Below are 12,674 nucleotides of genomic sequence, written 5' to 3'. Positions count from 1 at the left end.
GTCTGGTGGGCAGATTTAAAATCTAAGAGAATATGATATCAGACATAAGTCCAATTCATAAGCAAACTTGGAATGGAAAGAAAAAATAAGCAGCAAAAAAGAAATATTGTTTCAAGTTACACAAGTGATTAAGAAATAGATAATTCAGGACTCACATTACACAGGGCAAACCTGGACCACCGTATTTTTCGCTCTATAAGACGCACCAGACCACAAGACGCACCTAGTTTTTGGAGGAGGAAAACAAGAAAAAAAATATTCTGAATCTCAGAAGCCAGAACAGCAAGAGGGATCACTGCGCAGTGAAAGCAGCAATCCCTCTTGCTGTTCTGGCTTCTGGGATAGCTGCACAGCCTGCATTCGCTCCATAAGACGCACACACATTTCCCCTTACTTTTTAGGAGGGGAAAAGTGAGTCTTATAGAGCAAAAAATATGGTAGTTTTGTTTATGTAGAGCAGTTTTCCCCAACCTGGTGCCCTCCAGAACTTTTTGGCTACAGCGCTGATCATCACTGAGCACAAGTCGTGCTAGTTAAGAATGACGGGAGTTGTAGTTCCAAACATATAGATGTCACCAGGCTCAGGAAAGATTGATGTAGAGTCTGTGTACTGAAAGCACCCTACTTCCAGCTTTTTTCCAGTTTGCATTCCTTATAAGCAAAGTAGATATCCCTTGAATGCAATTCAGGTGGCATATTTTTCCTGGTAAGCAGAAAATTGTGTCAAACTAACGTTGGTGTGGGGAAACCCAGCCTTTTGAGTCACCTCCCCCAAGTGCTGATAGGCAGCGGGTGCTGCAGCCTTGCTGAGTTTGGCCAATGCCCTGATGGGAAGCAATATGGGAACCCTAAGACCAGCACCTTGAGTTCCACGGAGGAAAGGCAGACTATAAATATGTATTTGTTATTCGTTTAAAAGACTTCTGTACTGCTTTTCATCCTCCCAAACTGGTTTACAAATAACAGAAATGTATCACTCCATAAAATACAATAATCTTCAAAACACTTAAAATATCCATTTAACATCCCGAGAACATGCAAATCACTGGGAGAGCAGGTATAACAAGCAAGTGTTTGCTTTGAGGCCAGGTTATTACTGGCACTGCCACATGGAAGCAGCCCTGTTGTGCAGCTGGGGCAATTTCTCTCCACACCATTATCAAGCTTCCCCCCGAATGTGTACAGTTGTGTTACGAAAATAACCCATGTTGAGCTGGCTGCCGTGCAGAGCGAACTAATGCAGTCTCTTGCTCCTTGCACCTTGGGAAGGAACTGAAAATCAGTGGCAGAGCACAAGGTCTCATGCAAAAGGTGTCAGGATTAGTCCCTGGCCTGCTCCCATCCGATACCCTGGAGAGAGGCTGCTAGTCAGTGTCAGCAATAGTGAACTGGGAAGTGGGAGTCGGTCGAAGGTAGCATCCTACATTCTTTGCCTTGTACCTGTCATGTTCAAAAGCATGCACAGCATCATTGCCATACCATTGATGCCACTGGTGCATGCCACATCCTTTGCACATTGCTAGGCGGTCCTATGGCATGGCTCAATACAAGGCAGCTTCCTATGTTGCTCTCTGTTAGGGAAAGTTGCAGGGTGGAGAGAGAGAGGGAGCATTTCTGGGTTAAGCTGCTGTAACATTGCCCTTCTTCTTGACTTCCGCTTGAGTGTTGCCCTTCATGTACACTTTATGGAAGGTCATTGTGTGAGCAAATGTTTCTGCTTATCATCGCTACCCCCTTGAGTTTAGTTTATCCCAGCCAAACAGCTACACTCGTCAGACCTTGCTTTACCCTGACAAATTCCTCATTGCCATTCCCCTCTGCCTACATCACCAAGCAGAAAAGAAAATGTGCACACAAAAATGCTGTCAAGCATCGTTTGCAACCTGCCAATGCTCTGCAATTTTATCTGCTGCAGAGTGATTGCGCTGCCAATGTATTAAAGAACTTCCCGTCGGATATATGCCTTGGTTACTGCTGAATTCATCTTCTAATAAGAGCGCCGGGATGCACTTTATTAATCATTCTGTCTTAACAACCTGTACTTGAGAGTTTTCAGTATGATTTGATTTCTTCCTGTCTTTCTGGGTGAAATATATATATGGCTGGGTGAATTTGGGTAATGTATGGCTTAATTTACAAGCTCCGCACTCGTGAATTACCATTTCCATGTATGCGGGGGTGCATTAACGCTTCTGCAACATTTAAGCCAGGGAAACTTCAGGGCTTTCGAATATGGCCTGGAAACAAAGGAAGAGGCAAGCAGGAGAGAGATTTATCCAAGCCAGCTGCAACTCGCCTTTTTAGCCCAGTGGGGGCAGTTGTTCGGATAATGCAGAGGGACGCAGCGAAGACTGTGTTCCAGTTCTTATTGGCAGTGAGCTGCTGTTCCCCTTGCTGCATAACAACAACTTTCCTAGTTCTAGCCTGGGACTGCGAAAGACCTTCAGCAGTTGACTCCCGGTTGACCCCGATCCCCATGCTCCCCCATGAATGGCTGCAATAACACCAGCTGTCCGTTACTCAAACTCTAACTGAGGAGGAAAAAGCACTGATTATCCAAATACAGTCATTAAAGGGGAAATGTGTTTTTAGGGCTGTCAGAGTGATTAATGAGGGTTAGCAAGCTTTGCAAATGCACTTGTTTAGTCTAACTGGCAGCCTCTATTTTCCTATTGATTTATTGCAGCCGCTGCTCAGGCCCGTGTGCAGGGGGGCACGAACATGTGCTTGCATGCACTTGTGTGCAAGGAGCAGGGAGAAAAGAGTCAAGACCCTTCGCCACCTTTTTTTCTCTCTAGTTAAACATAAAACGTTCAAAGATTTTTGTCGCAGAGGATTGCACAAAAGGGGACTCTCTCTTTCTTTCTTTCTTTCTTTCTTTCTTTCTTTCTTTCTTTCTTTCTTTCTTGAACTCAGTTTTGCAGCCCAGACTGAACAAAGGCAACATTGTACACTTGGAGTGGGCAAGTGAATGATTTGGACGCCATCGCAGGCAAGCTGTTCTCTCAAGGTGTGTGATCCTTGCTAAAACATCTCCATCAATCCATCATGAATTCCACTCTGGCCCTTTTAAGGAAGACTGATGTCTCTGCAAAAAAATGGGAAAGTGAGGCAACAACCAAGTGCCGTGAAAGGGGATGGAGGATCTACCATCCTCTTGGATGGAGGCTTTATTTTATTTCATGGACGTAGTAGCAGCAGCTGGAGCCTCTACAAGTCTTCAGGGTTGCTGCAGGCCATCTGCAGATTTTGACACCCACTTGTACCACCCCAGGCTTTTGTCTTTATCCGTGCAACAACCTTGTGAGGCAGGTTATGCTGAAAGAGAAAGAGAGAGAATCGTGCCCAAGGACACCCAGTGAGCCACAGCCGCCACTTCTCAGCTGACCCTCCTTAACCAGGTTGTAATGGTGATAAAATGGGCAGGAGGGAGGAAGGAAGAGCAAGAGGGAAGAACCACCTGAGACCAGAGGAGGAGGAGCAAGGGTTGCATTAAAAGTGTGGGAAATAAATATTGAACATTTTGTTCCCGCTTCTGAATTCATCCTTTCATCTTAGTGTGGAACGTATGGTCATATGAAGTTGCCTCCTACTGATCTAGCCCATTGCTTCATTTAGTACTGCCCACGTTGACCGGAAGGGACTCTCTGGGGGTTCAGAGGAGGCTCCTTCCCAGCTCTAACCTGGAAAACGTCAAGTGTTGAACCTGGGATCTTTTCCATGCAAATCATGTGCTCTGCTGCTTGGCCTACAGCCAAGCACCTCCTGGATGAGGTCTGCCTGTTGTATGTCACTCGAGGGAGGGAAACCCATGGCCTTCCAGCTGTTCATTTCCATCCTCCCTAGCCAGCATAGGCAATGGGCAAGGATGTGAGGAGCTGCAATGCAACAACATCTGGAGGGTTACAGGTTCTCAGTGCCTTTGTTCTCAGTGCCCGGGTTCCACTAAAGGCTTGAAGAGAATCTCTTTGTTCTCCAAAACATTCATCCAAGACAATGGCCAGGATAGTACCGCTATGATTTTCCACAGGGCTTTGCTGACGTTTGCTTTCAGACAGATCTATTGTTCGGAAAGAGATGTTGTCTGATGGTGATGATGATGTATGGCAAGCAGTTAGCTCTCTGTTTAGTTTCACAGCAAATAACTGAGGAGGCATATATCTCTGCTCGCTAAAGAACTTCTTGTGGAAACATTTAGCAGAACACTTCATTTGGAAAGGATATTTCTTTAACGCGATTCACAAGAAAACAGCCTTCCATAACTTGCAGTATTTTCTGCACTGGGTCATTCATGAAGAAAAACTATACTGGGATTTATCTTACACAGGAAACTTTACAGACCAATAAATATGGCAAAAGCCAGAAGCGATTCAAAGAAAGCCCTTTCTCCTTAATGTAGACATCCCCCTAGTAGATATACTGAACCCTCTCCAGCATTCCAAAGATCAGGTGTGGGGAACCTTTGTCAAACTGAGGGCCACATTTCCTTCTGGGCAATCTTCTGAGGGCCATAAGCCAGGGTTTGAGGTCAAAGAAAAAACTAGATGGAACAACAAGTATACCTTTTATCACTTTGTAGATGGTTACTTTCTGCTCACACCATGATCAGCCAGGAGCGTCAGGGAGACCCACAGGCAGGACAGCGGGGAGCAAAAACCCACTCTCATTTTTGCTCCCAGCCAACTGATATGGAGGAGAAAAAAGGTAAAGGTACCCCTGAACGTTAGGTCCCGTCACGGATGACTCTGGGGTTGCACACTCATCTCGCTCTATAGGCTGAGGGAGCTGGCGTTTGTCCACAGACAGCTTCCGGGTCATGTGGCCAGCATGACTAAGCCGCTTCTGGTGAACCAGAGCAGCGCACGGAAACACCGTTTACCTTCCCGTCGGAGCGGTACCTACTTATCTACTTGCACTTTGACGTGCTTTTGAACTGCTAGGTGGGCAGGAGCAGGGACCGAACAACGGGAGCTCACCCCGTCACGGGGATTCGAACCGCTGATCTTCTGATTGGCAAGCCCTAGGCTCTGTGGTTTAGACCACAGCGCCACCTGCATCCCTATGGAGGAGCATACTACCTCTCAAATCTGAATGTGGCCTATGGTCATCGACTTGTAGCCATTGACAGCTTCATCCTCCATACTTTTAACCCCATAGTTAAAATTCTTTGTAAAATGGGATTATTCAGGTTAATAACCAAGTTGATGCTTACACATTTATTATTTATTCATTCGAAATATTTCCACCCCACCTGTAACCCCACAGACATCAAGCAGGTAAGAGCACTTCATAAAATCGTACAGCATTGCAATAAAATTAAAACTATCTCTCTCTATATATATTTTTAAAAACACCTCTGCAACATATAGGTAGCATCTGACAACAGCACTTCGGGGACAATCATCGAAATTCTGTACATGTGTGACATTTAGTAACAGAACAATCTTACTCATGTCTACTCACAGATAAGTCACATTGAATCCAGTGGGGCTTACTCCCAGGCAGTAGTGGCCAGTGAGGTAGTATGGGTGGGACTCCATTATTATTATTATTATTATTATTATTATTATTATTATTATTATTATTATTGAATTTATATACCCCCCTGTATCTGGGGGTCTCAGAGCGATTCACAGAATAAAAGCAAGATATAAAACCACAAAATGCATAATAATAATATAAACAACAACCCAATAGCCCCCTCCCCAAAAAACCCTAATTTTAAAAGGGCATAGGATGTCAATCAGATCAGCCAAAGGCCTGGTTAAAAAGGAACGTTTTTGCCTGGTACCTAAAGGTGTATAATGAAGGCGCCAGGCAAACTTCCCTGGGGAGAGCATTCCATAGATGGGGAGCCACTGCAGAGAAGGCCCGTTCTCATGTTGCCCCCCTCTGCACCTCTCAAGGAGGAGGCACATGAAGGAGGACCTCAGAAGATTATCTCAGGGTCCGAGTAGGTTCATATGGAAAGAGGCAGCCCTTGAGGTACTGCGGTCCTGAGCCATTTAAGGCTCTATAGGTCAAAACCAGCACTTTGAATTGGACCCGGAAACGAATCCTTTGCTCTCCCAGCTACCCAACACCATGAGTTGCTGCTGCTTACCAATAGGGATGAGGTGTGGGGAGCTTGGCACATGGCAGTGGAGCCAATCTGTTGCCTGGGCTGCTGGATGCCATACCACATAAGCTCCTTGTGCCTTGAGCTTCCCCTCTTGGTAGGCAGCAGTGACCCACGATGTTGGGGAGCCAAGCGAGCAGCGGAGTCCGATCCGTGCCACCCCACAGACTGCTTCTGCCCATGGCTAAGTAGGGATGGGATTACAGCCTAACTGGGGTTTAAAAAAGGAGGAAGCAGAAGCACATCCACATCTCCTGCCTTAGGTTATTCTTCTACCTTCCTGTGACCTTGCAATCTCCTTTCTAACTCACTGGAGAGACAATGAGCAACTCAGTGGAGATAGAAGCAACAAATGTGATTTCCGAGATAGATGTAGCATAGGAGAGCGAAGTCTGCGACTTACCTTACCACAGGGACTTGCTGGCTGCTGAGTCATTTTTATAGAACATAATATCAGTAAACTATTCTGACAGCTGACCAAAAAAAGAAAGTCCCGGCCACTTACCAGAAAAGCAAGGGCAAGTCATTATAAGCCATATATCAGGAGTGACAAACCTTTATAGCTCAAAGACCTCGTTTCCTTCTGGGGACATTCCAGCCAGTGGTGAGAAAGGCTGGAGGTGATTTTTAACTTTGTACACAAAACACACACACACACATCTCCATCCCAAGAAGCAGGAGGCATCATCACCAGGTATGAGGAACCTTCAGTGCTCTAAATGTTGCTGAGCTACAACTCCCATCATCCCTGGTCCTTGGCCATGCGTGCAAAGCATTCCAGCTTAGTAAATGTACTCAAGGAGCACACAAAGCAGGACAAGGGAGAGATATGTCCTGGAGAAGGGCATATCCCCAGGGAAGGGTAGAGAAGGGTGCATTCTGACCTGTGAGATTGAGATCTGTTGCCCCTCATGCCCTGCTGTACACCTTCAGCGAATAAACCACTATTTGTGCCGAGCTGTGCCTCCAGACCTGTCAAAAACTTTGGACCTGCTTAGGGCCCGTAGATGGTATATGGATAATCAGTTGATCGAACAAGTTGAAGTCTTTAAATACCTCGGTCTTATTTTTCAGTCAACAGCGTCATGGGGAGCACATCAGAAATATGCAAAGGGAAAAGCGTCTCGAAGCGCCAAAATTTTGACACGCTTTTTCCATACAAAAGGTGGCAATCACATACCATCAGCACTTGAACATTTAAAGCGAAACTCTTAGCACAGTTATTATATGGGGCTCAGATTTGGACAGGTGCTCACATTGGATCTACAGAAACTGTTCAGACTAAGTTCCTAAGGCATTTTTTGTGTGTTCCAAATGCCTCATTGTGCTTGGAGGCTAATTCAAATCTGTTGAATTACGGATTTGGTGTAGGACATTGAATAATTGGCTTCAGCTAAATTTAAACCCTTAGTATCGCAAGATTGTCATGAGAGCGCATGGACTAAAATTGCCAACCAAAAGCTTTACTTTTCTGGTTTATCACCACAACAGTTATTAACATTGGGCTTCAGTAAAGCAAATAATTTAATTCGACAGTGCCTATATGATATCAAGCGACAGAATAATTTGGCCACAATAAGGAAATTTTGTCCCTGGTATGATTATTTCCAGAAAGCGGGTGGCGCTGTGAGTTAAACCACAGAGCCTAGGACTTGCCGATCAGAAGCTTGGCAGTTCGAATCCCCACGACAGGGTGAGCTCCCGTTGCTCGGTCCCTGCTCCTGCCAACCTAGCAGTTCGAAAGCATGTCAAAGTACAAGTAGATAAATAGGTACCACTCTGGTGGGAAGGTAAACGGCGTTTCTGTACGATGCTCTGGTTTCGCCAGAAGCAGCTTAGTCATGCTGGCCACATGACCCAGAAGCTGTACGACGGCTCCCTTGGCCAGTAAAGCGAGATGAGAGCCGCAACCCCAGAGTCGGTCACGACTGGACCTAATGGTCAGGGGTCCCTTTACCTTTACCTTTACATGGGATGAAGCTTCCAAAAGCTGCAGTCCTATGCATATCTACAACTAATCTTGATATGGCTTACTTGGGATCAGCTGGAGTTAAAAAGAGAGACTGAAACTGCAGTTATGTTTGGGAGGGAAAGGGTGAAGGAGAAGAAGGTTTTAAGGTTTGGCAGGTTTTAAGGGATTTTTGTCAGTAACTGACCACATCTGTGGGGTGCTTTGAGTACAGGCATTCCCTCCCCCCTTTACACAGATGGTTTGCCTTTTGCAACCAGTCCTACCTACCAACAGCGATCCCTCAGTAAATTTCTCCCAGTTTTGTTCCAAATGCTTCCATCCATCACATCAAATATTCACATTGGTTTTAATTGCATTTTATTGCTTCTTTCATTTCTTATACGTGGCATTACAGTTTGAACTGTAATACAATAAAACTCAATGTAAGAAATAAAGGAACCAATAAAAATACAATTAAAAACCATGCAGCATCGTGCATCGCACATTACAATTACTACAACAAGCAGGAAAACCATTGTGCCCCGCCAAGACGATCAGCAATTTTCAAGCAGCCCATGGAGAAAAAAGAAAAGGGAAAGTTTAGGAGACACTGATTTAGAGCTCTAAGACATGTACTCCCCAACATTACAAGCACCAGCGGTGATCTCATGGGACGGGATGTGCAAGAGAATAATTGGCACTGTCTTGTTTAGGTCTGTTTCAGTCAAAGCCAGTGAACTGCTAAAGCATCCTCTCCCAGCTTGGTGAGCTCTACATGTTGTGGGACCCCAGTACCATCATCCCATGACCATTGGACATCTTGGCTGGGGTGATGGGCATTGTAGTCCAAAATGCCTGCCAGGGTGAGGAAGGCTGTGCCAGGGCTAATCAGTCACAAGAGTCAGTGGGTGACACAAGCCAGCTGGAGTTAACTCTCTACAGTGGTACCTCGGGTTACAGATGCTTCAGGTTACAGGCGCTTCAGGTTACAGACTCCGCTAACCCAGAAATAGTACCTTGGGTTAAGAACTTTGCTTCAGGACGAGAACAGAAATGGCGCGGCGGCAGCAGGAGGCCCCATTAGCTAAAGTGGTACCTCAGGTTGAGAACAGTTTCAGGTTAAGAACGGACCTCCAGAACGAATTACCATATTTTTTGCTCTATAAGATTCACTTTTTCCCTTCTAAAAAGTAAGGGGGTGTGTGTCTTATGGAGCGAATGCAGGCTGCGCAGCTATCCCAGAAGCCAGAACAGCAAGAGGGATTGCTGCTTTCACTGCGCAGCGATCCCTCTTGCTGTTCTGGCTTCTGAGATTCGGGGGGGGGGTTCTTTTTTTCCTCCTCCAAAAACTAGGTGCATCTTGTGGTCTCGTGTGTCTTATAGAGCGAAAAATACGATAAGTTCTTAACCCGAGGTACCACTGTATTAGCAAAGCTGGATCTGCACAGGAGTGTCTGGCCTGATGTGCACAGCAACTCAGGTCTTGCCCTCATGAAGCGGTTGCAGAGAGTAAAGGTCCCTGCCTCCCCATAACCGGCTATGTCTCCTCCTCTCCAGGGTGTTTTCCAAGCAATCAGAGACTGTGCCCACGTGCCTGTCTTTGCTCCTCTTGTTTCATGCCTCTCCTGGTTCTGGGAGGCCAGAAGGGAGGAGAGCTCATCGCAACAGGAAGGGGAGACACCCATGCCTCTTCACAGGCCTGCGAATGGTGTACAAAATGCATTGTCAGGGGAAATTGGTTTGGAAAAAAATGTGCACTTAGGAAGAATTGCATACAAAAATGTATATATTAGGAGAAAGTCACACTAAAATTCTGGTGATATTTCATGAGAACTTTAAAAAAAATCCACAAGAATATGTAAAAAGCTGAACTTTTCAAAATTGAATGTTGAAAAAATGAGAAATGAAAAGAAGCCAAAATTGACATAATATTCCATATCCCTAAAAGAGATTGAAAAAGGCTAGAATTTGGAGAGAGAGATTTCACTCTTCAGCATGTATCAAATAAGATCCATGTTTGCTAGCCACCTTCTGATTTGTCGTGGGCATAAGTTGAACTAGCTGTTTAAGCATTATTGGCAGAGCAGAAAGGAACTGCATAAGTCTTCTTCTCTTGAAAGATTTGAACCCAGAGTGGGGAGTAAAGGGCAAGTCTTTATCACTGCAGCACTTTGAAAAGTGAGTTGGAAAGAGAACTAGTCTCCGTAGCGTTTAACTCTTCTCGTAGCTACGGACTGGGCCAGGGCTGCTTCGGAAGTGTTCCTTTAGCAGGGAGTCTTTCACTAAAAACAACAACACATTGTAACTTTATGGCATGCCATTATCACTCTCCAATAATTTCCTCTTCATTACTTACCTCATGAATGAATGAATGGCATAGTCCAGGGGTCCTCTGTAACTTAACATATGACTACACATTTCTTTGCAAGATGATTAGCATACCCTGACTGTTCCCAGATTGATCCACTTTCAAAGAATCATAGAGCTGGAGGTGACCCAAAATCAGAATCCAACTACTTTACGAAATTCACCAGCTTCTCGCATATCAACCTATGCAACTGAGAACACAATATTGCAAGTGGTCCTAAGAAGGTGCTTACAGAGCAGGGATGAGGAGCCTGTGACCCACCAGGTATTGCTGGACTACAAAACCCATTGTCCTTGACCATTAAGTCATGCTGCCTGGGGGTGATGGAGGGTGGAGTCCAATAGCATCCAAAGGACCCCAAGTTCCTCATCCCTATTATAGAGAAACATCATCTAAAACCTCAAGCATCCTAAAACCTTCAGGCTGGTGCTTTATTGCAGGTGTGTTCTGCAACATGTTTGTGATAAAATAATGATGCTTCAGTGGTGAATTTATTATGCTTTAGTTCATTCTGCAATTCTTCCCCAATGCTACCACATTATTGCTGTAAAGAAGGGCTACAGGGCAACAGGACAAAAACAACCCAGAACATTTGTGGTATAAAAAGCTATGAAATTTCAGTAGAAAGTTATAGGACCTAGGGGCGTGAGAGTAAAACCCTGGAACTGGTGTGGGGAATCTTTGGCCCTCCAGATGTTGCTGAACCACAGCTCCCATCACCACTGGCCATGCTTGCATGGGAGTTGGAGCTCAGCAACATCTGGGGGCCTGAAGGTTCCCCCCACTTGGAACCTCGGAGAACTTTCAGCTTTGGAGCACGACCAAGATGGAATAACTGCAGCAAGTTAAAAGAATGATTACCATAGTCTCCCCACCAACCCTCAAAAGAAGAAAAAGGTCAAATGACATGTAAGTGGTAACTCCTGTTCTCCTCGTCCCCAGCCCCCCACTCCACATAATTTGCCTGATCCACATTTGGGGGTGCCAAATAACTCTTAATAGAGCTCCACATAACTCTCTTTTTTTCAGGCAGCCAGCCAATACAGTGGTACCTCGAGTTACAAACGCTTCAGGTTACAAACTCCACTAACCTGGAAGAGTTACCTCGAGTTGAGAACTTTGCCCCAGGATGAGAATGGAAATCGTGTGCCGGCAGCGCAGTGGCAGCAAGAGGCCCCATTAGCGAAAGCGCATCTCAGCTTAAGAATGGTTTCAGGTTAAGAACGGACCTCCAGAACGAATTAAGTTCGTAACTAGAAGTACCACTGTATCTGCCTTTGAGGTGGGGGATGTAGGATCTGCCAAGAATAACTTCTGTATCACAAATCTCATGTGCAACACAGGCCCTATACTGAGCTGTGAATTAGGATTCCAAATATCTCTGGGGTTATAGCCAAGTTACTCATACTCTGTATATACCCACTGAAATTAATGGACACGACTAACTTATGCCCATTAATCTCAGTTGGTCTACTCTTAGTATGACTAATGTTGTTCAAACTCTGATGTTTGAATCATACTTCCTCTTCTGAAGGATTTGCCATACAAAGGTAGATTCTTACACAAAGGCAGGTAGCCATGTGTTTGTTGTATGGCTGCCATCCTTTGCACACTGACATGCCTCTGAACATAATAATAATAATAGTCATTGTAGTGTGGCTTGAATAACAATATGTATACAGCCCTTTCACATATTCTAAGAATTTCACATGCATCATCTGGAGGTAATTTTTACAACAACACTGTAAGATAAAGTTGATATTACACCATCCCCATTTTGCTGATGGAGAAGGTGGATAATTAGGACTTGGAGAGAGTTGTTTGCCTACAGCTCAGTGGTAGAGCATCTGCTTTGCATGCAGAAGGTTCAGGTTCAAACCCTGGGTAGCACTGGGAGAGGGCTCTGTCTGAAACCTTGGAAAGTTGCCTGCCAGTCAGTGTAGGCAATAGATGGTCCAATGGTCTGACTTGGTATAAGGCAGCTCCATATGTTCCTATGTACTTTGTGCTTTAATAGCAGAGGTGAGATTGAAACCAAGGAGGCCTTCTGATTTGTGGCTCAGTCTCTTAGGTGCTAAGCTACACCAACCCTAGGATGGAGCTGCCCAAGAAGTCTCTGGGCTGAGACTTCCTGAAGCGGTTTAACAATCAACCCCTCTTCCCAGAGAACTCTGGGAATCGTAGCTCTATGAAGGGAACAGAGGGTCTCCTGACATCTCTCAGCGCCCGTAACAAAC

The sequence above is a fragment of the Podarcis raffonei genome, chromosome 15 (genome assembly GCF_027172205.1).
Source record: "Podarcis raffonei isolate rPodRaf1 chromosome 15, rPodRaf1.pri, whole genome shotgun sequence".
Lineage (NCBI taxonomy): Eukaryota > Metazoa > Chordata > Lepidosauria > Squamata > Lacertidae > Podarcis > Podarcis raffonei.
This window is presented reverse-complemented; position numbering follows the sequence as displayed.